Genomic DNA, 24306 nt, shown 5'->3' with positions numbered 1-24306 from the left:
GCCCCGCCCCTCGCCCCGCCCCGCGGCGCGCGGGCAGCCTGGGAACCCACCGCCCCAAACAAAGGCGCGCGCCCCGGCCACGCCCACCCGCCGGTGATGTCACCGCCCTCCCGCGCGCGCCCGCGCCTCGCGCGTACCCTGAGGGGGCGAGGGGCGCGCGCGCCCGAGGCTCCAGGTTCTCCCCTCAGAATCCCGGTTCTCCTCAGGGACTCGGTTCTCCCTTCAGCATCCCGGCTCCCTCAGCCCCCCCCGTGGGGCAGGTGTCACGTAGTCCCTAGGCCCCGGGGCTGGCAGCAAACCCAGGGGAGGGAGCAGGGCCGGCCGCCTGGGCTGTGGGAAGTGACAAGGTGGGGTTCCCGGGTGGGAACTGGAGCCGAGGTTATGGGAGAAGAGGTTTGGGAGCAGCAGGGCCGAGGAATGAACAGCCGAGTGTTGGTGGTGCCACACGGAACAAGCCACTGGCGCTGAGGTGAGAAATTGGGCAGGGAAATCCTTCTCTGTGAGAATGGTGAGCCCTGGCTCAGGTTGCCCACAGAAGTGTGGCTGCCCCATCCCGGGAGATGTTCAAGACCAGGCTGGATGGGGCTTGGAGCAACCTGGTCTAGTGGAAGGTGTCCCTGCTCACGGCAGGGGGTTGGAATGAGATGAGCTTTAAGGTCTCTTCCAGCCCAACCCATCCCATTCTATATCCTGCTTAAAAGTATGGGGCTGGTGCTTAAATGTGACCTGGGATGCCAAAAGCTCATTATCTGCATGAGTAGGAGCTGGAGTGAATGAATACATGGATAACATGATGTGGAGCTGCCCATGGCAGGGCTCTGCAGGGACTCTTGGTGAGCAGTGTATCCATAAGGGGAAGGCAGCAGCAGTCACACAGCCAAAGGTGAGGCTCCTGGAGAACCAGGCAGAGTGAGGAACCTGTGAGGTTCAGTCCTGCAGAGCTTGGTGGGTGCTGAGCCTTCACATAGGGTCAGGGATCGGGGAGCCCTTTGGAAGAGAAGCTCTGGAGACCCTGTGGATGCCAGCCCTGAGGGCTGGAGTCCTGGAGAACCTTACACTGACCCACCTGGTCTCACACATGGGCAACCTCAGCCCTGCCCCATGCCGGAGCTCCTGAGTGGCACCTGCAGCAGCCTGGGGTGCAATGCCCTGGTGGGTTCACGGACCCTGGGATCCCACAGGCAGCCCTGGGCCTGGGCTTCCCGGTTCCCAGCGCTGCCCTTCACTCGGCAGGAAGGGACCAGCTGTTCTGCAGAGAGCTGGACACTAGCCAGGGCCTGAGTTCAAACAGAGCCCATTAAATGGCTTTTCCCCCCTTCCTTCGCATTTCCAGCCCTGCTTGCAGCCGTGGTTCTATTTATAATGCCCAGGAAAAGCAAGCTGAGACTTTCCCACAGTGCCGGCTTCTCAGGCGATTGTTGTTCGGGAAGCTGGAATGTTCGTGGTATTATTTTTGTATCCCCCCGGGAAGGGCTTGTGTTTTTTATTGCGTGTCACTCTGTGTCCCCATCTGTGCTGAGGAGGAGAGTGTGCGAAGCACGAGGTCTCTGGTGCTGCTCATGGCTCTCAAACACTTTGCTGAGGTGCTGCTGGTTTGGGTGTGTGTGCCCATGAACCCCTTTTGGGGTGGGTGGTGGGTGCTCTGAGAGGTGTCCCGAGGCTGGAAGCCAGAGGGGCGTCACTGGTAGCCCCTGTCTGGGTGCCAAGCCCATCGTGTCACTTGCTCTGTGCCTCAATGTCCCCCAGCCACAGAGGAGGGAACACAGAGAATCCTGCTGGGAACAATGGACTCATCGTTCCTGCCCTGCCTGGGGTTCCAGGATCAAGATGTGCCCTTATGCCGCAGTTTTGGGGTGGCAGAGCCATCACACGAGGCTGGGCCTGACAGCTGGGCTGTGGTGTCACTGTTCATGTGGTGCTGCTGCTAGCGGAGGCCAGTGGGTTCGTTTTTTTGCCTTTCTTGGCCATGCGAGGCCATTCCCTGCACGGAGCTGCTGTGGGATATTCTGGGCATGGCTGAACTGTGGCAGTTCCGCGCTGCTCCTGAGCCCCTCAGCCCCTGGGCAGGCAAGTATTTTGCAGAGAAAACCCCACCTCACTTGGATTCTGAGGTCCTGCCTGTCCTCTCCATTGGTACTGGCAGTGGCAGCACTGCCCACAGCACTCCTGACTCTCCCTTTCCCTGCCCTACAAGGCCCTGCACTGCTTCGTTCCCACTTGTGCTGGGGATTCTCCTTTGGTTTTACTGCCCTGCCCAGGGCTTTGGCAGTGAGAAATGCTGTTGTGCCACATTTTTGGACAGTTTCTTTTTGGCACAGCCAGTCTGATGAAGAGCGCACACCTCTGAATAGCTTTGCCAGGTTTTGGGATTGATTATCCCAAGTTCTAGATGCGGAACACAGGACATCTGCAACCTCTCTGTTTTAGAGGCTTGCAAACACTAGTTGAGCATCTCCTTAGTTATGCTCATTAATTATTGTGGCTAATTGTGGACTATGTAGCTCTTAAAAATACTGTCCATCGGGACAAACTACAGAGAGAACTGATAGGTTTTTACCCAGCTGGGGAATGGAGACCCAGAGCTCCTCTGCGCCTGGAGCTGGTGACACTCGTGGGCTGAGGCTGGGCAGGTGGCTCCAGCCTCTCAGAACTGCCTGATGTTGGGATGGAAGCTCTTAGGTGGGAGAGAGGCAAGGCTAAGGCGACAGGAAGTTGATCACTCAGTCACAGCCTTGTTGTGCACAGGGCTGACAGCAGAGACATTGCCCAGGTATTCGGGGCCACGGAGGCAAGTGGGGTCCCTGTGGGATGGGCCATCCCTCCAACATTCACTCCGTGCTCTTCTTTGGCTGCAGTCCTGGATCTCCCTGTGAGTGAGGAAGCTGCTGGAGCGGGTTCACCCGCTCGACAGCTCCGTGGCCGTGCAGTCACAGGAGCTCTCGCTGACCTCGCCGTGATGTGGTCGCTCAGATAAGGGAAACTACAGCGCTGGGGGGGGGTTGTACCAGGGAAGCGGCAGGATGCAGCCCTTCCCTGTGCTTGTTACCCAAGGATTACCACACATTTGTCCCTCGGCTGTGCCCTCCTTGTGGGAGTGGAGGTTGGGAGTGTGTGTGGTGGGTACCATGCATTGCTAATGCAGTTCCTCGGTACCTGCAGCAGCACTGCATAGCTGGCTGTGCTTAGAAGTGTTGCCTAATGGAAAACGCTTCCAGAGGTTTCCAGACAAAGAGGGAAAAGCGTTGGTAGCTTTAAATGTAATTAATACCCTGTAGTTATTTAAAAACATCATTAGAAATGTGTCATTCAGAACTTTCTAGGGCTGGACATGTATCCAGGGATGGAATTATGTTTTTGTCAGCACCTTTTCATTCCCCTTCTGTGACTACTCCTTTCTTTTTTTTTCTTTTTTTTTTTTTTTAACGTGAGGATCGTGTTTTCCTAAGGGAAAAACAAAAATGAACACTGCCAAGGAATTTTGTTTTCATACCTCAGTCCTCCCAGCCCTGCTGCCAGCTCTGTCTTCCTGTGCTGACATGTCTGTGTCTGTTATAGCCTCAGCAGTACCAGGAGTTTTCCTGGGATTTTGGCTCCCTGTGTTTTGAGGTGAGCTGTGGATAAATTCCCTAAAGCTGGCCCATCTGTGCGGCTGGAACTGTGTCTTGAGTGCCCATCTCCAAGGTGGATTTTAATTGTTTGAGCAGTTGAATTGGTTGGTGTCACTCACCCGTGTCTTTGATCTGCTTCACATCTGTAACAACAAACGAGGTTCCTTCCAGGCCATGCCAATAGTTTTCTGCTCTCCCTTTATATTTCCAACAGGATGAGTTGATTCCTTGGCAGACCTGCCTGGAGCTGGGGGTCAGATTGAAGGCACGTTGCTGACATCAGTGGCTTGCTTTTTTAATGAGCTTTGTCAGAATTCGTTCTTTAGCCATTAAGCGGTGCCAGCGTGGAGTTCATGCATGAGCTGAGCTGAAACCTGCTCGGTGTGAATTAGTGATGAGGGAAAAGCAGGTCAGGGAACGTCTTGTTTCAGAATGCTGTGATAACTGGCGTGTTCCAAGGCCTGGAACCAGGGAATGGGCAGAACATAGAAATCATGGCAAGGGATGAATTCCCTCTGCTGTGCCATGAGGAGGTGTCGCCCTCCTTATGCCAGTGGGATGTATGTCGGCACCAAGGGAAGGTGTTCCCCTGTGGCACGATCCTGGGGGTGTTGGATGGGCTGAGGAGCTGGATGGTGTCAGGGGGATGAGCTGGTGATGTGATGTGGTGGCCCAGCATGAGAGGGTCTGTCATGGACTTGTGTCACCGATGAGCTCCGTGCTCCTGGAGGGTGCTGTGTGCCAGTGCCAACACCTTTAGAGAGGGCTCTGCTGGCATCTGCCACTGAAGAAAACATGCCAGGGAGAGTCCCTGGCTGTCCCTCCAAGCACCAGTGTTGGGATGAGTTGCTCTGGAGAGGCCAGCAGGGTTTTACCGGCAAACACTGGGAAAAGGCAATCCCTCCACCCATGGTGATCTGGCACAACAGAACCAGGGAACAGGGTGTGATGGAATGGGGTGTGATAGAAAAAGTAATCCATGGCCTACAGCCTTCCCGGGAATGTGTAGGTGTGAGTTTGAGGCATGTGGCTCCCAGCTCCGGCCTGTGTCAGCCGAGCTGGCAGCAAGGAGCACCTGCAGGAGCCAGGGTTCACTCCAGAGGTCACCTCTTCCTCAGCCAAAAGTAATACTTGTGTGATTCCCTTCCACTGCCTGTAGCTCCTCTGCGTCATCCCTGCTGCTCTGTGCCCCGAGCTCTTTTCCTTGGCTGCTCGTCGAGTAGGACACACTCCAGGGTACTCAGTGCAGCAATAGCGGGTGGCACAGAGACAAGAAGGGGAAAAATCAAGGACAAATTGGTGAAAAGGAGCATACAGGAAAGGCCTCGGGTGGTAGGGAGTTGCCTTGCTGCTGGATTTTGCACATCTGAATGCAGCCAGGGCTTTCTATTGATTTTTTTAAAAGCTCTTTCAATTATTTTTACAATGAGCTCATCTTTCCTGGCACATCCCTGCTCGCTGTTCATTCCATACCAGGCGTTGTTCACTTCTCTGCAGTTACCCACGTGTGAGCTGGGAACAGCAGCTCCACTGCTAATCTGTGGAGAAAAATAGGTCTTATCTTGGCTCCTTGTAGGTGCTGTAGGAAGGTGGGATGGATGGAGCTGGGGGTGTTTCTGATGGAGCTGCCTGAACTTAACCAGAATGGGGCCTGTGTGCTGCCTCTGCACAGCGGGATTTGGCAGAAGCTGGTTTGCTGTCTGGTGCTTTGGGATATGCTCCTATGAATGGAGATGGCTTGTGGAAAAGGCTGAGTGGTGTGTCGGTGATGTTGGGAGCTACTGCTACTCCAGCCAAAAATCCAAAAGGCCTCTTGGAGCTGCGTTTTTAAGACCACGAGTGACTGCACACTGCAAGGGCCGTTGGAAAATTAAAGTGTTGCATCTGCCCAGAACATTTTGTGGTACCTGAGCAAGGCTTCTTAAAAATTTCACATAACAAGAACTCAGAACTGTCTTGGAGGAGCTTGTTTTGTGTCATTTGTCTTAACCTAGGGTTGTACCATAAAATAGGAAATCTTGGAAGTCCCAAATCTGAAAATCTGAAGTCCTTAAAGTGCTGTCCCAAAGCTCTGCCCTGGTGAGGTGACACCAGCAGCACCATAAGCCTGGCTCTCCCCTTGTAAGTCTGGCTCTCCCCTCTTTTCACATCACAGCTTTAAGCAGACTGAGCCCAGGAGTAGGTCTTATGGGTCTGACACCAGGGGGTTGGTCCCATCCTCCAAAGGGGCTCTTGACCAGTCTCGGGGATGCTGCACAGCAGCACCAGTGGTTCGGGCCAAGGATTCGCCCCCGGCTGCTGAGCTCTTGTCTGCTGACACCTCCTGTGCTGGCGGTGCAGCCGTTGGAAACAAAGAGCTGAGAAGCTTGAGGACCTGTCCAGGCAAAACACCTCCCTCCTTTTGCTTTAATAATTTTGTTTTTCTCAATTCTACCCTCCCATGATAATGTGTCTGGGCCTGTTTCACTGCACTGGATCACTCCAGTGAGCGTTCAGTCCGGGTCTGGGATCCACATATTTCTAGAACCTCATCCTGATTCTGTCCCCTTCCATGTCTCACACGCAACATGGACTTTGCCAAGGGGGCTTGAGGATGCACTGGCTGCAAAAACCCCAAACCTGTGTGCTTGGATTCTTCTCTCCTGTGGCTCTCTGGGCGTGTGAGGCGTCTGCTGGGTGCGTTTCTGTTCCGGTGCAGCCGGATTCATAAAGTTCCAGTTTTCGCGGCCCTGCAGGAATTTGCAGGCTCAGTGAAATTGCTGGGGGCTCCCTGCAGAGGCTGACTGGATGTTCACCCTCCGGATCATTTGTGAACAGAGGCAAAGGGCTGATGGAAGAAAATTTTTCCGCAGAGCTGCCTGCCCTGCTGTGGCCTGGGAGCCCACACGTGGCTCCTGGCTCTTGTCAGCAGCTGCAGCGTGTTCACCACAAGCCAGGGCGCTGCTAACCCTTAGGTTGCTCCTTTATATTATCCAAATACTGTTAAAATTGTCCTCTGGGTAGTTTTATCATTAATGTCTCTGTGTGTAGGTGCTTGTCTCCTTGAATTTGTGCTTTGTGATCTAACAGATAGTTTTCCAAATGATGCATTATTTACAATATGCTAAATTCCTTCATTTGATATAAACTTACAATCCTTTCCTGTCTCAAATCTATAGAATATAGGAAGTGTTATTCGAACACAGCTTTGTACAAAGAATGGAGAGAGGAAAGAAACAAAGGGGAGACAGGAAAAGGGCCTCCTTTTGGAACAGAAACACCTTTGTGTTGCAGGTGATTCCAGCTGGATTCGTCCTGGTGCTTTGCCCACCAAAAGGAGTCCCTGGGAAACTAAATGCCTTTGTCTTCAAGACCCTATGGGTAAACAGATTTCCAGAGACCTCTCTCCTTCAGGATACCCAAACATGCTGGTCTGGAACACTGTTGTCATTATGTGCAGGGGGAGTCTCCTGTTCTTTGGACTCTAGTTACAGCCTCCAAGTGATCCCAAGCTCAGGGAAGGTCTAAATGATTTGCAAGAAGAAACTTGAGAACATGCCCATCAAACAGCAGAGTCAGGGATCTATGAGCTGCCATCTGTAGTGCTCTGCAACACTGATAAAAAGCTTCCTGAGCCGCCTGCATGGAGGGCATTCCAAAATTCAGCACCAGAAGCTGGGTGTACATGATGTTGGATCTCACCTATGGGTTTGGGGCATGGATATGCTACACCTGTTGGAAACCTCACTGAAGACCATAGTAGCTGGCAGGATGTCCTGAGGAGGGGACTTGTGAAGCCTCTCAAAGGGAGGCTGGCACTTGGATCCTTTGGATTTGAGGTTTTGAATAGCTCGGCCTCGGTGTGTGTGTAATGAATGGTGTGGAACGTACCTGAGAGCTCTGGTGCCCAGTGTGCAAGGGCTGACCCTGACCAGGAAGCCCCCCTGCTTCCTGCCTCCTCCTACACAGCTCTGGAAGAAGGGATGGGAACCAGTGCAAGGCCGGCAGCACTGATAGAGTGCCCCCCTCAGCCCTTCAGGAGTGAGGGGATGTGGTTTTTGGCTGGAGCCAACCCTGGTCGTTTTACAAACTGTTGTGTAACAGCTCTGCTTGGGGCACAGACTTGCGCTGGACACGGAGCTGAAATCCCCCAGGACCGAGTGTCCCAAAAGCTGCTCTCCTGAGACATCCACAGACCTGTTGGAGGAGGCACAGCAGTTCCTGGCCGCGAGCAGATCCCACCCTGGGTGTCACGGCCATGGGGAACTCCACACGGAGGCTGTTCCCAGGCTGGGCTGGCTCTTGGCCTCTCCTTCCACTGGGATCGCAGCGCTTCCGCCACCACGTCCCGGAGCCATCCAGCCACAGGAAGTGCAGCGGGTCATGGGAACCGGCCCGAGGACAGGAGGCTGAGTCTCCGTGAGAGCCAAGCACCTCGCCCCGGCACACTGTCTCTGCTCCTCTGGAACACCGCGAGGGGCTGGGGGACATGGGGTACACAGGGTACATGCGGTGCAGGGTACACGGGGTGCACAGGGTACACGGGGTACTTGTGTCACCAGCTCAGGCACGTGGCCCCTCACCAAGCAACACCATGTTCCTGCCATCACCCCCCAAGTGCCCCTCACGAAAGTGCAGGTGCCCAGCACTCCCTTCACCCCGTTCCCTCCCCAGCCATCACTGCCCCACTGTACCCCCCATCTCCAGATGCTGAGGGAAGCCGGGCAGGGGGGCAGGTTATAGGGACCAGCTGAAATGCCTCATGTGCCTTTTAGCATTTTCCTCCTTTTTATTGAGTAAGGAGCTTCCTTGGAACACCGAAACCTCTGAGAGCTAGGGAATTATTAAAGTGTCACTTTTAGCTCTGACAGCATTTTTTTTGAAGCATTTTTAAAACTATTTGCCAAGTTTTCCTTTCAGTTGATCCAAAAGGGCTGTGTTTTGGAGTTCCTTGTCCTCCAGAACTCTCCCAAGACTTGCTGGGGCCATCATCCTGCCGGAAGAGCCACGGGAATGTGAGCGCAGCAGTGCCCTGTCCTTGTCCCCGAGTGCAGCCTTGCTTGGCCTGCTTTCACCAACGGCCCTGTGGAGGTTTTATGGGATATTTAGCTCAGGCACCATCTTTCAGCTGTTTGCTCCTTGCATTTCCAGCTCAGTCTCTTGCAGTGGGGCTGGATGCATGTGGGGATTGTGGTTTATTTGGGACAGGAGTCTGGGATTGCTTTGAAGCCAAAAGGAGTAGCAACAGAGTGGAGAGGCAAAGGCAAGATGCAGACAGAGTTATTCTGTAGAAATTTCTATTGATGATGGTGAAAAAATAGTAACTTGGTCCTCTGTCCCCTACATTCCCACTAATCACTGCATTTTTCTCTATTTTATGAGGTTTATATCAACTCCTGTGTGATCTTCCTGTGGTCTTGCAGGGGCACAGGTAACCTCCATGGACCAGGAGGGTTCCTGGTCCTGGGAAGAGGATGCCAGGAACAGCACCATGTCTCAGTGCTGCTGGCAGTGAAAACAGAGAGCTCGATGCATTTAAATACCACCTCCTAACACCTGAAACTTGGGGACTCAAATGTATTTTCCAATGTTTTAATGCCAAACCAGGTTCTCACCAGTCTCCTTCACTCGTCCCCCAAAGAACTGCTGCTGGAGAAGGACACGGACCTGAGTTCCCTGCGATACCCTGTAACTTTTGTTCCTGTCTCGTGTCTCCCCGCAGTGGTTTCACACTTTGCCCCGCAGATTTCGGCTCTCGCCGTCTGGCGTCGCAGGGCTGAGCGGCAGCAGAGCTTCCCAGCAGAGGTTCCCAGCTGAGCTCTCCAGCAGACGTTTCCTTCCATCGCGACGGTTGGGGTCACTCTTTCACAACGAGCGTTTTTCTCCCGAGCTCCAGCTGCTCTTTCCAGTAGGAGGAACCCCGAGCATTGCATCCTGTTAACGTGCTGGCCGGGATTTCGAGCTCCTGGGACTCTCTTTGCTGGACAAACGCACGGTCAGCAATATCTCTGATTTTAATAGTGCAGCCATGCAGGAATAAGCTTTTTATGTGGCCTCGGAAGCTCAATAAATTAGTGTTCAGGCTCCCTGGGCTTCTCTGGGTGTGGATCCAGCAAGGGAGCTGGAATCTGCTCATCGTCTGGCCTCTCCCAGCTGTCATCAGTGGGGAGGGAATGATGTGGCTTAAGCTCACAGAGTCATCCCCAGGTCTGGCACATGAACATATGTCATGGCGTTTGTCATGGTCACTGCCTCTCCTTGGCACCTCAAAACCTCTGTGGTGCTGGTGCAGGGGGAGTGTAGGGTGATGCCAGGACCCTGCTGGTCTTCCTGTGGAGAGGGCTTATCGCATGTTTGGTTTTCCCCTCTTCTTGGTGTGAGCAGGGCTCAGACCCACCGGACCCATTCTCAGCTTGAGACACCTGGCCTGACTGGGGAGAGGAGCTGGTGGTGGTCCAAGGGTTTGGCTTGTGGTGGGCACAGCAAGGTCGCCCCCTGGGCTGGGCTGAAGCCCACGGGCTCTTCCCTGGTAACGAGGGGCTGGGGGCGGCCAGACTGGAGCATCCTCAGGGGGTCCAGCCCTGCTGCTGTCCCGTGTGAATGCGGCCGCTCCCAGCCCAGCCGGCTCATGTGTGACCACGTGGGAACGTCCTGTCCTGGTGGAGGAGGAAGGGGGGTCAGTGGGGGAACTGCGGGGGTGGGAGCGAAGCATCACCCGGCGATGGGAACTGATTGTACCAAGGAGAGGGTCTTCAGGGATAAATTTAGTGGTGCTGAAAGAGCCCAGCTGGCTCTGCCTGCTGTGCAATGAGCCAAGCGTGCCAGGGGTGGCTGTGGCTCCTGCTGTCATCAGGTGGTAAAGCCCTGGACACCCCATGGGGACAGGAAGATGGGGTGGGAAGTGGGGAGCGTTGACCTGTGCAGCCCCAACCAGCCTAACCCCTTGCCAATCCTCCTTGGTGGCTCAGTTATTGCTCAAGGAAAAGGAGTTTGGAGAAGACAAATCAGCCAGGGCTGATTTGGGAAGCAGGTCACCCAAGTGCAGGGTACTTTGAAATTCCCAGATGATGGCTTTGTGGTGTCCTGCCAGGGCCTGGCGGTGCTTCTCCTTGGAGGAGCCAGGAGCCAGCCCCAGCCTGGCACACCAACAGGACCCTGCTTTGTTAACGGTGAGGGTGGGGGTCCCATCTGCTGAGCAGGGGGACCAGCTAGGCTTGGTGACACCATGCTGCCACTTCACAGGGGACATGGTACCAGCAACATCCCAGGCCTCGCTGAGTGTCCAACCTGCAGTGTGGGAGGGAGCTGTGAAGGGCTGTATTTGCATGGGCAATGTTTCCGTCTCTGGACTTGATCCAAGGCCAGGCTGGATGGAGCTTGAAATGACCTGGTCTCGTGGAAGGTGTCCCTGCCCATGGCAGGGAGATGGAGCAAGATGATCTTTGCGATCCCTTCCAACCCAAAGCATTCTGTGATCCTCACACAGGAGCAGCCCTGCATGGTGCTCCCCTGGGAAATGGTGCTGGCAGGGAGCCTTTCTCACTGCTTTTATGTTTTCCTGGGCTCCCTCTCATGTCAGTCCTGGAAATCCCATTCATCACCTGGATTTTCCTTTGGCATTTACCTCCCTGGCCCAGGTCAGGTGATGTCTTGCTGCTGCAGTGCTTATGCCATCTCTTTTCCCACCATCCCGTCCCTTCATCTCCCTTCTCCTGAAGATATTCACAAGGACACCCAAACATCTTCCAGAAAGGCAGCCAGGCTTGGATGTCAAGCTGTGCCTCCCTCTCACACTTCCCAGTCCCTGGAAGCGTTCAAGGCCAGGTTGGATCTGAGCAACCTGGTCTAGTGGAAGGTGTCCCTGCCCATGGCAGGGGGTTAGAATGAGATGGGCTTTAAAGTCCCTTTCAACCCAAACCATTCTGGAATTCTGTGATTCACCTTGCACTCAGCATGTTGGATCGGCTGTGGCAAACCAGACTCTTCCAAGAGAGCCAGGCATCTTTCCTTCCTACTGCCTGAGGTTTTCACAGGTGGGTTTCTGCCAGCCCCTTTGTGCCGAGCAGAATCACTTTGTGCTTCTTTCCCATCGCCATGTTATTAATTAACCTGGTTAGTCACGTAACCGTAGCGCTGGACTCGCTATTGTTTAAACTGGTGAACCCAAGCCTTGATTCACTCCCTTCTCTCTGCTCCAAGGTACTGCAGCTCCATGGAGGGGGAAGTTTGCACTGTCAGCTGCCTTGGGAAGAGCTGAAATTCAGAGGGCAGTGAGGGATTTGCAGGAGGAGAAGGAGCCTTGGTGCAAGCTCCCTGGGGCTGTAGGGCTCTGGGTATTCCTGAAGCCTGGGCTTGGGTTTGAACGCGGTCGGCTGCAGGGCCGAGCTTTTGCCGCTCATGTGCCAGCAACACCGCTGTTCCTTCCGCCTCGCTGAACGGCAGCCGGCCCGAGCTGGGGCCTGTTTAATTCAGCAAGTCATAAATTCATAATGCTTATTTACCACGCAGTGCCATCAATATTTGATAGTGGCCACCAGCCCGCCGCAGCACAGCCCACGGAGGAGAGGGAGGTGGCTGTGGGGGGCTGGCAATGGGGCTGGCACGGAGTGGGGCTGCCTGTGTTAGTGTGGCGGTGTGGAGACAGGGCTGGAGAGACGTGGGCTCCTCCTCCAGCCCTGCAAATCTGTCAGTGGTGGGATGAAGCCGCGATGGCTCTGTGGAGAGATGCGTGGGGGCCGGGCTGGCAGCTGGAGGCTGTCAGGTCTGGGGAGGAATGGAGCAGAGAGCCAGGCACAGGGGGGACCTGGTGGTTGTTGATGAAGAGGGAAATTTGGAGAACTCAGAGGACACACACAACTTGATTGTCCCCAGAGTGTCCCAGGATGACCATGGGGGCTGCCCTGTATGCGCCACTTGATGCTGGCTCCACTCGGCAGAGGTCCAGGGATCAGCGCTGTGAACTCGGGAAGCCCCTTGACCCCCGACCCCGGCTCACTAATTGACTGCGGGAGGGAAACTGCCCTTCGTGGAGGGGTGAGCAGGAAGGAACCTTCTCCCTGAGAGCTGCTGAGGCTTCAAGGAGAAGATGCGGGCGGGGGAGTTTAGCTGTGCAAAGACAATATTTTGCAGTTCACTCCAAAAGAGCCTCTTCCTGCTCATGGATCTTGAGCGTTTTGCCCATCGTAAGCAGAAGCTGCTGCAGTCAGCAGCCCCCCCGCATCTCCTGCCGGAGCCGGGCCCCTGCTCTGCACCGGCAGTGCTGAGGGTCTCGTTTCTTGCTGTTTTGAAGGGGGCTGCTCTCTCCTGCCTGGCCTTAGCCTGAGCTCCTCCTCCCCTGGTTGTGTGAAGGTGATGGAGGGAGCCAGGTGCAGGCTGTACCTTGGAAACCCTGGACTTGCCCAGAAGCCATCCTGGCTTCCCACCTAACGGCTGCCATGGTGGGAGGACAGTGTGCAGACTGGGGGCTCTGTGGCCAGTGGAGCCTGATGGGATGTGACAGCTCCAGACAGGCATACAGCTGCAGGTTCCCATCACAGAGGGGACAGGGCCGAGGCAGCTCGGAGGTGCCTGGTGGGTCGGTGCCTTCCCCGGCATCGCTCAGCAATCCCTGGGTGCTGGGGCCATGGCACGCTGCCGATAAGGTGGCCCTCAGCTCCCAGCACTGCTCTCTGAGTGGTGCTCCGCTCTCCCTGCTGTGCTGAGAGAAGCCAGGCCAGCCCCAGTGACAGGTCTCCCCTTTTACGGTAGCTTATATCTGTCCCTGGGGAATGTGGCCCCAGCGCCAGCTGGGCCGCCTGTGGCGGCAGTGGCAGCAGTGCCGACAGCCGCGCCGCCTTCCCTCCTGCTGCCCCAAAGTTTCCCTCAGCCAGCCACATCCCTGCTCTGCCAGCTCCCAGACCAACTGCTGCCATTCCCAGGGGATGTAGCAGGAATTAAAGCCCCTTCCCAGCACGCTGGGGTCCTGCCCCGTGCTGACTGTGCTGGTAGCCAAGAGGGCACATGTTGAGTGGTGGCTTGCAGCTCCGTGTTGGATTGGGGACAGCAGGGTGCCCATGCATCCCTGAGTGGTACATCCCAAACCCTGCAGTCTTTTCTCTGCCCCAGAGGCTTTCTCAGCTCAGACCTGAACTTTTTGCTCAGGACGTGACTCCCCACACTGTCCTGGTTGTTGCAATACCGGTGCCGGTAGGTCTGTGGCTTCGGGGATTTGGGAGTATGGCAAATGTGGGCAGCTCTGCTTTAATTTATGGTGAGAAGTGTTTATGGGCCTCGTGCTTGAGTCCAGGCTTCACTGTCCCAGTGGTCAGATCCCTCCTCTTACAGCCTGGAAAGGACCAGATCGCATGAGCTGGTGCAGAGAGAGGGGTTTTCCATGACATTGTGAATATCCTCTGTACCAACCATTGTCACCTTCCCCCTACAGTGAGCCCAACACGTGGGTGACAGTGTGAGAGCACAGAGACCACACTGCTTGGAGGGGATGAGCGAGATGGAGGTGAGCTGGGAGAAACTGGGAAGATGGGGTCTGCCTTGCCTCTTGCCAGGAAGCTTCTTTGCAGTGTCACAGGATAGCTGATAGATGGCCGTAGTGGATATGTGCATGGGAACGAGCCCTCACTGCATCACCCCTGGGAACAGAGTGGGAAGACATGGGACACCTGCAGAAGAGGTGTCCTCCTCAGTCGCTGCCCCAACAAGCTGCTTCCAGTTGGTCCCTGGCAGCATCCCTGCCATCCATGCCACTGCAGGGACAGGGTGACTGTTTGGTGGAGTACTCAGCCAGCTCCCAGCCCTCCTTCGGGTGCCCGTTGCTCTGAAATATTCATCAGTGTGCTCCGCTGGAGACACCGAATTGCTCTAAACCTCTCTGAATATTTCATCCTCCTCCCTGCAAATGGTTCTGCTCGGGCTGGTGACGTCCTGGGCTCAGATCTCTCTGAGATAAGCTCCAAAAAAGGCAGGTTGGTGTCCCCACAAGCCTGCCTGCTTGCTGGGGCTGTGACAGCAGCCTCCCCCACCATGCTGCCCCTTCTCCTCCTCCTCCTTAATGTCTCCATAACACCTCCTAAACACTATGTTTCTTCCCCATGCTGTTTCCATGAGCACTGTTCAAAGTTCTGGCAGGTGAATCCAACGGAGGCACTGGGAGCAGACATCAGGGCTCCTTGGGGTGCAGGGGTCAGTGAGGTTCAGGGATGGGCAAGGTTGCCAGGATTAGGGATTAGCAGATGATGCATGTGCTAACAGTGGGTGCAGGACTGTGGGATGCAGGGATGAGCAAGAGGAACAAGGATTATGGGGGACACAGGCATTAGCAGTGATGTGGGGAATAGCAAAGGGTGCCAGGCTTAGCACAGCAGCTCAGCCTTTCAGCGGTCGACCCTGGCTGCTGAGTGCTTCGAGGCACCCGAGTTACTCATTATTCTGATTAATTTGTCAGCAGTTTTGACCAAATAAGTCAAGAAAATGGAAAAATATCTGAAGAGCTTCTTTCCCCTTGCTGTCCTGCCTGAGTCGGGGCTGGGAGCTCTCGCTGCGGTACCAAGGCCAGTTGCCGCTCCCTCAGCTGGTTTTACTGTTCTTGGGGACGGGCGATGGAGGGAAACTGGGATTGCCAACCCTGGGGACACACAGAAACATGTCTGACTCCATCCCACTGCCTCACCCCACTCCTTGGGGGGACTCTTTCTCCACCTCTCTGCTCCAGGAGTTAAAACCTTCCTTCTATCCTGGCATTGCTCAGGGAAAGTTTATATATAGCCTTTTGTTTTTGCCAGCGTCCCCCTTGAGTTTAAATAGCTCTTCCCTGTGTCTGGTGTTGACCCCGGATGTATTTATAGAGAGCAATCAGATTTGTGCTCAGCACTGAGCAAACCAAGCTTGTGTCAGCCCCTGAGGGAGGCCCTTCCACCAGCGTGGCCTCACGTTGAGCCTTGCCCCTGAGGAGGAGGAGGAGGAGGCCTCGAGGGCTGATGGGGGCCGCTCGGGGGGTTCCAAGCTGGGGCTGTGCCAGGCTGCGCACGGCTTCCTTTAGGGGGGTGCACCAGTTCTGGCCGTGGAGCAGCTTTTTGGATTGCCATCATTAGGGTTCAGAGTGAACGCTGGCCTGCAGGACCAGTGCTGCTGCTTATCTGACACTGTTTCATGTGTGGAGGTGAACTGTGTCTCTGGTGCCACAGGCAACACAAAGCCAGGGCTGTGAGCAATTCCGCAGAATGGTTTAACTCCCCAGGGTTAAACAGGAGGCTCCTGCCACCTCTCCTGCAGCCAGCCAGCTCCCCCCGTGGGTGCCAGCTCTGCTCCCACCCCGGAGGTCCGCGCTGCCGGGCGGCCTCCCCTCCAACCTCAGCTCTTGACTATTTAAGGCAAATCTCCTCGCCGGACTTTTAAACAAAACCCGGGCTCCTCTCGCTCTCCTCATTTTAAATAACTCGCCTGGCGTAAACAGAATGAGGCATAACACTATAAATCAGGCATTCCTGGGATCTGCCTGGCAGGCCGTGTGCGGGGGGCTCACCAGGCCCCTGAGCTTCCCCAGGAGTTCTTCTCGGGGCCTGGGGGGAGTGATAAGAGGGCAAGAGGGGCTCTGGTGGGGCAGGCGTTCCCAAGGAGACTAATGCGATTATGGGCTGCCGGCCTTTGGGGTAAAATAATTAAGGTTGCAAAATAGTTTCCATCACAGCCCCTCACTTGTCGTTCCCCAGCAAGGCTGGAATTTTCCAGGCTGTATTCCCTGCGTGAAAATGAATTTTTCCAGGGAAGTTTGAGCTGGCAATGGTCGGTGATGCAATGGGTGTTTCACAAATGTTTTGGGGAAATACCTGGACTGCAGGTGTGAGCCCAGTGTGTCGCTCACAGGGACATAGGCATTTTGCAACAAAGCTTGTCCCATCAGCTGAAGGGATCAGCTCTGGAAAATGGGCCCTTGTGCTGTTGGTCCTCAGTGTTTATGCCCTGTGGTCGAAGCAGAACAGAAGTAATTATAGCTCGCCCCTACATGTCCCGAGGACCAGTGCTTCCCATGATAACACTCTTTGTATTCTGTGGTTTTTAGGGCTTTGCCAAACTTTCATCATGAGCTGAATCTTTCGTTCTGGGTGTCCAACATACACCAATTCATCAAAACAGCACAGTTTAAGCAAGTCTGGCCTTGCTGGGTTTGAGAATTGGGAAGACGTATTGTGTTGGTTTGCTGCCAAGGCTGGAAACTCCAAGGGTTGAGACCTGGGGTGCCCTGGGGATGGGAAGGGGCCACTAATTGTGCCTGTGGGGAATCCTGGGCTCTGGCCAAGCAAAGGAGCCCTCAAAGACCCTGCAGGTGGTGCAGGAACCTTGGCTATGCTGAGCATCTCTCGTGTGGGGACAGCACTGGGAGGGTGCTGCTGTGGTGTGTTGGCTTTTGTACCCCCCATGCAGGAGGGCAGGAGTGATGGTGGAGCTGCACTGCCGTCCCTGGCCTGTCCTGGTGCTACCCTCTGCCTTCCCTTCTTCATTGAAAGACAAGCAGGATGGATGGAGCAGCCTCTTGCAAGGCGACCCTTTGTTTAGCTCTCATCCTCCCCTGACTTGCTAATCCCTGTCATTATCCACATGACTGAGGAGCAGCCTTCGCTGGGAAGTGTCATCTCCAGGAGGAGGGCATGGATCCTGCTTGGCCAGAGGAGATGGAAGGCTACAATCAGCAGGAAGTCTCCTCCATGCCACATCCATGCTGGGCTCCCCCGTGCTGGGCAGTATCCTGCAGGCTCTGAAAATGGAGATGTCCCAGGCTGCCCTCTGAATTGCTCAGTGCCTGGAGAACAGCTGGAAGGAGAAAGGAAGCTTCAGGAGACTTCTTCCCTACCCTTGAAGTCACCCATGGACACATATCCCGGGGTAGATGTGCTGCCTGAGGGGAACCCATGGGAGGTGTCCTGGGGAAGGACACGACAAATGAGCTGATACAGGGCTTTTCCAAGCATGTGGCTTCCACAGAGAAAGTGCTACATCCGGGCTCGTCCCACATGTCCCCTCTTGCTCCCTGGCTTGCTCCAGCAGGCTTTGGGAACTGTGGTACATCCTGGGTCGTCACCGGCGGCAAGGGCGGCAGGGGAGCTGAGCTGTGCTGCGTGTGGCAGGATTGCTCACTTGGGTTTTTGACAATCTGTTTTCCAAGTCGGGAGGTCATGTGTATGTTGGTCGTGTTGCCAAGGATTCCTCCACAACACGTCCTTTTGTTTTGTTTGACAAGGTCTCCAGTGTGCAGAGGGGCTGGACATTAATAACCTTGATGAAAATGGGACGCCTTTCCCTGGGGAGTTTGAGTAGTGCCTTTGGCAGTGACCAGGGGACGTATCACACAGCACAGCTCGAAGCTGCCCCCCACCTCCTTCTTGACTGTCCAGATGATTAATGGCAAAGTTTGGGAGCATTTCTGCCCTCCATGTGATCCATAATGCCTGTTACTTAAGTATGAAAATAATTTAGCAGAGGATGAGGTCTGTAGAGACCACATTGTGGGCAGAGGTGGCTCTGGTGAGCAGGTTGGGACATGGCTCTTCCACTTGGTAGCACCTGGCTGAGGGATCTAAACCTGGATTTGCTGACACCCAGAGGGGCCTTGGCCAGGTCCTAGTTGTAGGACCACACACAAGGGCTCGGGACACCAATGACACTGAATGTCTCTCAGTGCCCTGGGTCAAACCACATTCTGTCCCTGCTGCTCCAGCCACCCCTGTGGGCATTGAAGCCAATGTTCTCACTGATCATCTGATCAAAACCTCAGTCAAACAACCCCAGAGGAGTGAAGGGGCACAATGTGGCCCAGCAGGACTTGCCACATTGTGCTGTGCCTCCTCCCTGCTGCTGGGACAGGTCTGGAGACCATTGGTGCCAGTCTGTCAGTGCTGAGTGCCAGGCCCTGAGCAGAGCTGCTCCTGATGGAGGCAGCAATAGTGGGGCTGGAAGGAGCCTTCCTCTGCAGAGCCGAGAGCCTGTTCCAGTGGTCAGCTCCTGCCGTAGCTCTGGTGAGGTGGGATGGATCCAACTGAAAAAATCCCTCTGTTATGGCTGGTATGGGACCACAGGAACCTGGGCAGCTCCCAGCTCCTCTGTGGACAAGGTTGTTGGGGAGGTCCAGCTGCACTATGGGAAGAGTACTGTGGTGGTGGCTTCAGCTGCTCTCCTGACTGAATGGTGGAGGAAGAAACTGCAGGGGATGGACATGGAGGGACAGCCCCGATGCTCCACCATGTCTGCAAGGCCTGGGCATGTCTCCTGGACCTGGAGCTGAGACAGCCCTCACCCTGCACTCGGAGAAGCCCAGCTGTGAATGCCCTGTGCGCAACAGCTCAGTGCAGGATGAGTGCAGGAGCCAGGCTTGTGGCCACCCTATGGGGCTGGGCTGGCTCTGGGGCCTTTAATTAACAAATTCTCTATAAAGGATTCCCCCTGGTTCATTCCCTCATAATTAATATGCTCAGACAGTGCAAGTGACACATTAATTATGAAACTAAAGAGGTAACAGTGCATTGTTTCAGTGCTGCACAAGCGAAGAGGAGCACTGCCTTTTTTCTTCTCTGTATTTTATCTTCTAGGCAAAAAAACTACGAGTTTTGGGGCAGGCTAAAGTCCTGTCTTCATTTCCTAGGTGACTAAGTGGCAAATCCCTCCATGCAGCCGTGCTTTTTCCACTGGGAGATCGCCGGCACTGCTGCATCTGCAATCCATCAGAGAAAGCGTTTGGGTTTATTGTTCCCGCTCCTGGCTCCAAACAGGCTTTTCTGTTTGGCGCTATCTTTTTATTCAAATTGTCTAAACACAAGCTCTCCTCACCCGTTTTTGGTCGGGAGCCCACTCGGTGGGTTCACGTCATGGGGCTCAGCGAGCGTCCGCGGAGCTCGGCTCTGGCGGCGCTGCCAGGAGCCGCTCCGAAATGCCCATAAAAGCAGCTTTGCAGTGATCTGATGCGTCTGAGCAAACATTGCGCACACCTCCGAGCCCTTGTCTCTCTCAGTTAACTTCAGCTCGTCCTCCTGGGGGAAGGCAGAGCTGGAGAAGACGAGCGGTGATGTACGGAAAGGAATTAAAGTTTGAAAGCACTCACTGCCGTCCTCAAAGCAGCTACTCCAGGCATGTGATGTTGGATGAGCCCTGTAATTCCACTGCTTCTCTGCCCTGCACCCACTGGGCCACCTGAAGTTCTGCACAGCTCCCAGGATGGGGCTATTTGCATCCTGTCATTCGGTACCCAAATGTCAGTCATCCCAGGTACTAATTTTCCTGCCATGACTTTCACCCTCTGTCCTTTGCTGGTGTAGCCACGTGGCATTTGACCAACAGAAAGACCAAATTCATGGAAGGGGTTGGGAGCTGCTCTTCAGCCTGGCCTCGGCCAAATGCCATCCCTGCTGTTTGGGGACCAATGCACCAAAGGAGGCTGTGGGACCAGGAGGAATGGCTGTGCAGGTTCTGCACTGGGCAGAGATGTGGACTGGGAGGTGGGGAAGCACTGAAGTGGCTGGTGAGAGGTCAGCAAAGAGCTGGGCTGGGTTATTCTGGCCAAAAAGAGGTTGAAAGGGAGTCTTCTCACAGGTTACATCTCCTAGAGGTGTAGTTACAAAGATGGTGCAGCTACACTTCCCATGGGTAGCGGCAGATGATGTTACGTGAGGCAACAGCCACATGAGGTGGCTTGGGAAGGTTGGGTTGGGTGTTAGGGAAGACTCCTTCCCTGCTGGATGGTGCAGCCTTGGGATGGACACTTGGAGAGGTGGGGTTGCTCCATCCCTAGGCGTTTTCAAGGAAGGACCAACCTGACCTGGTGCTGGTGACAGTCCTGCAGGATGTTGGATGGGAGACTCCCAAGGTCCCTTCCCACCATCACTACAACAAGTCTACAGATGTTTGGATGACAATCCATACCAAAACCAGCACCTCAGCCCTAAAGCCTTCACCTGCCTGTGGCTGGAGAGGTCTCTGAAAACTCACCTGAGGTTCTGTGAAGTCTTCAGTGACACCAGCACCCAGCTTGCACGTGCCCATCAGTGGTCTCAGCAATGACAGTGGGGTCGGCTAGTCTCACTGCTTGCTTGGAAATCAGGGTTCCTCCATGTCCCATGGTTGGTGGCCTCTTCCCAGCCAGCGTTGCAAATCCCAGTCCAGTATAATTAGCCAGATAGACTAAGGGCAAGAGGCATAAGGACATGGAGGATGGAGGAGAGCAGCAGAGCACTGCTGGTTGGCACAGGCCAGGGAGATGTGGGGCCTCCTGGGCAAGGACAAGAGGAGGAAAAGTTGGCACCAGTGGCAAGCAGAGGAATTTCTCCCTTCCCCATACCTCAGAAATGCTGGAAGTGGCATGGGAGTGTTCTCTCTGCCCTAGGACAAGTGCCAGTGCTCAGCTGTTGTCCCAGATAAGTAGTGAGAAACAGTAAAAGCTATCCAGCACCTCATCCAAAGTGTGTGGCACCACCTGCGGTGGGCTCAGGAGAAACAGGGGCCCAAGGTACCCCCTATGACAACTACCATGATCCCGAAATGAAATTCATGGCCTCTTTACAGGTGGATGAATGAGGCCTGGGAGCACAGGGCAGCAGAGTGGGCAGCAGATGCAGGAGCCCAGCTGGAGAGAGACAACCCTCCGTTATCACCTTAACTGGTGAGCTGGTCACCTGCTTGTTGAAGAGTGAGAAAATGTAAAGCTGAGAAACTGTGTGAAAACACAAGATTGTCCACAGCTGGTTGTCATTTCAAGTCCTACCTCAATTTCTCAGCTGATTCCAATCTGTTTCTATCTCAAGTACTTTGTTACCCCTTTCTAACACCTGCTTGTTGGTTGTGAGCACCTCACTCCTTTTCCTTGGTGAGGCACTGTAGTTCCCATTGTTTGCAGGCAGCACTGCACGGTTGGAGCTGCTTGTGTGGGACATTGTCACAGGGTTCACTGCCAGCTTGTCCACCCTGTTGTGGAATTGATGTGGGAGAGGTGGGTGGATGCTTGATGCATCACAGCGTTACCTCTGCTCTTCTAACCAGCACACCTCCATGGATGTAATATGGCAAGGACAAGGCTGTGGTGCAGATCTTGGCCAGACTGCAGAGCCAGATGTGGAAGGGGCCTCAGGGGAAAAAGTGTTGGTGTAAAAATACATCACTGTGAGATGTGGGTAAGAAAGGTCAAACCAGAGTGTCGCTTGGTTCTGCACTGGTTCAGCTGGTGTGGCCTCTGATTGCACACTTAAAGCTGAGCATTTCCATGTGGAAGTGGAGAGAATTGTCAGCCAAAATCTCTGCAGAGACATCACCATTTTCTGGTGGACTGGCTCACCTGTACAAGCTGGTAGCAGTGACTGCTTCACATGTCCACCCCTTTGGGTTCCCAGGGGCAGGAATATCTCCCCATACAGCTTGTTGGACCATCAAGGGCTCCATGTGCTGAAGCACATGTTACTGTGCCTCAGCACTTTAGGAGGGGAGAGTCTGCCTGGGTGTGATGTTTATTGGGACATCAAAGGGACAATGAGCCACAAGATGCTGGGATGTAGGGATGCTGACACCACACACAGCTTTGAGGGGTGAGCATGCAAGGAGGATGCTGCTCTTATAGCCCAATGGGATGAACTTGCCTATAGAATAAACCACAGCTTGTGGCCATCAGTGCAGCAGTGATGTGGCAGACCCACCATCATCACTCCAGTGTGATGGACGCAGCAGCTCTTCTGCTTGTGGCTGGGGTTTTCCTGCTGTGGAAGAAGCAGCACGCCTCCCCTACATGTGTGTGCAGTGTGGCTTCCTTGGGAGTCTGATGAAAACCCGCTGCTGCTTCTGAAGTCCATCCGTTTGTGCCTTCCTCCTCTGGCCGCAGGCTCTGGACTCAAAGTCTGTAGAAAGTAAAACACCAAAGCTAAACACAGAGAAAGAGCTGCAAGGTTATGCTGGGTTTTGCTTAATTAGCACAGGAAGCAAATATTCCTGGTCTTCATCAGGGCGGTTTCACTTGGAGTCTCTGTGGCACGGCAGGCAACGCTCTTCCTGGGAGTTACTCCTGTGCAGCCTTATGCTGGGGATGAAGTTACGGGGAAGCACAGCAACCCTGAAGATCAGGGAAAGCCCTTGCTCTGCTGCAGATCTGTCCATGCCGAGCTCTGTGGATGAACTGAGGGGTTCTCACTGTTGTGTACAGGGCTGATGTGTTGAAGTCTTCCAAAAGACCACTCTGTAGGACAACATTTTAAATTAATAAAGTGCAGTTTTTTAGTTAAAGAGTGGGGTTTTTCTCCCCTTGTGCAGGTCCTGGCAGGGATCTCTGGCTTAGCAGCTTGTTACAAAGCCTTGGAAAAAGAAGCGGTGGCTTTGCCACTGTCTGTGTGAGGACTCCGTACACAAACCCGCCCTGCCGCATGCAAACAGCTGCTACTGCTGAAAGCCTTAACCTTGAAAGCAAGGAAACATAAAGCCAATGCTCCCAGGAGGGTGTTTCCTCTCCTCCAACACACCTCTTGCAATGGAACCACTCGCCCCCAACAAGCACTTGACTGTGGGCACCCCCTTGGTGATGGTGTTCCTTGCATTGTCTCTCTGGCACTGGCCACAGAGCACCATGGGCTGTGCTGGACAATGGTTGTGCATGGGGACAGCTGAGCTTATAGGGTTACATTTTCATAGGGAGCCTCTTTGTAACCAGGTGGTGAATGGAGTCAGAGGCTGGGGCTTGAACAGGGCAGTGGACCCAGGTGTGGTGGGGAAATCGTCTGTGGTTGCCCCCAGAGAGGCTCACACCTCTTCACAACATGCACATGAGCAAAATGATGTCCCTGAGCTCCTGCTGGAAGGAAATGATCACAGAGCCAGGATTTTGAAGTGACATTCAGTGCTGGGGGGACAGCACAGGTGTCTCCAACCAGGGCCAGCAGAGGACGGGGAGCACTCATCCTTTAGGATAAGGCTGGTTGGAGATAGATAGTGAGGATGGTGAGGCCCTGGCGTAGGTTGCCCAGAAAAGCTGTGACTGGCCCATCCCTGGAAGTGTTCCAGGCTAAGTTGAATGGAGCTTGGAGCAACCTGCGATAGTGGAAGGTGTCCCTGCCCATGGCTGGGGATTGGAATGAGGTGATCTTTAAGGTACCTTCCAACCCAAACCATTCTGGGATTCCATGATTCTATGCCTGAATCCTGCTCCTCCTCCCAAGCCTAAGAACAGGGCTCTGCTCTGGGCACCCACCGATGTCTGTGGGGATGGATGTGGGGCTGCCCTGGCAGAAGGAACTGGGCTGCTGTCCCCAGGGTACTGGGGGCTGCTATGGGGGTCTTTGGGGCTGCTACCCGGGGGCTCAGGGCTGCTTTTCTGGGGTTACAGGACCCCCATCCTGAGCTCTCAGGGCTGCTGTTCATGGGGCTCAGAGCTCTCATCGGGGTGTCACAAAGATGCCGTCTCCGGGCTTTCGGACCCCCGCGGGGCTCAGCCACATCCCCCCGACCCGGGGATGGCCGGGAGGAGCGGCCTGGCCCCGCCGCGAGCGCAGAGCCCGGCGGGCCCTTTAAGAAAGTCGAAACCAGAAAGTTCATCAAAGTTGAGACAGTTTTTCGTGGAAAGGAGGGGAAAAAAAATAATTAAAATAACTCGAGCCCAACAACAAAAAAAAACTCCCCGCGGCCCCGGGGGGGCCGGGCTGGGCCGGGCCGGGATTGGCGGCGGCGGCGGCCGGGGGCGGCCCCGGGCGGGGCGGGCGGGCGGGTCCCG

General features: G+C 54.7%; 1 protein-coding gene across 3 annotated transcripts in view; it reads left to right on the top strand.

Moving 5' to 3' along the window:
* The window catches only part of ZNF609 (zinc finger protein 609), a 106469-nt gene that overhangs the window by 69384 nt on the left and 12779 nt on the right, over positions 1 to 24306 (top strand). The window contains exons 9-10 of one of the 3 annotated variants that reach the window (XR_003536625.1): positions 9310 to 9582; positions 14011 to 14213. The gene's annotated coding sequence lies outside the window, so the exon portion shown is untranslated. Of the gene's footprint in view, positions 1 to 9309; positions 9674 to 14010; positions 14214 to 24306 lie in introns of those variants that run through there. The other 2 variants (XR_003536626.1, XM_027698099.1) reach the window with 2 other exon arrangements.

This window comes from Neopelma chrysocephalum, unplaced genomic scaffold, assembly GCF_003984885.1.
Source record: "Neopelma chrysocephalum unplaced genomic scaffold, ASM398488v2 Primary Assembly neopelma1_124, whole genome shotgun sequence".
In the NCBI taxonomy this organism is placed as follows: Eukaryota; Metazoa; Chordata; class Aves; order Passeriformes; family Pipridae; genus Neopelma; species Neopelma chrysocephalum.
The sequence above is the reverse complement of the archived record's forward strand: the minus strand, read 5'-3'. Positions and strand labels throughout refer to the sequence as shown.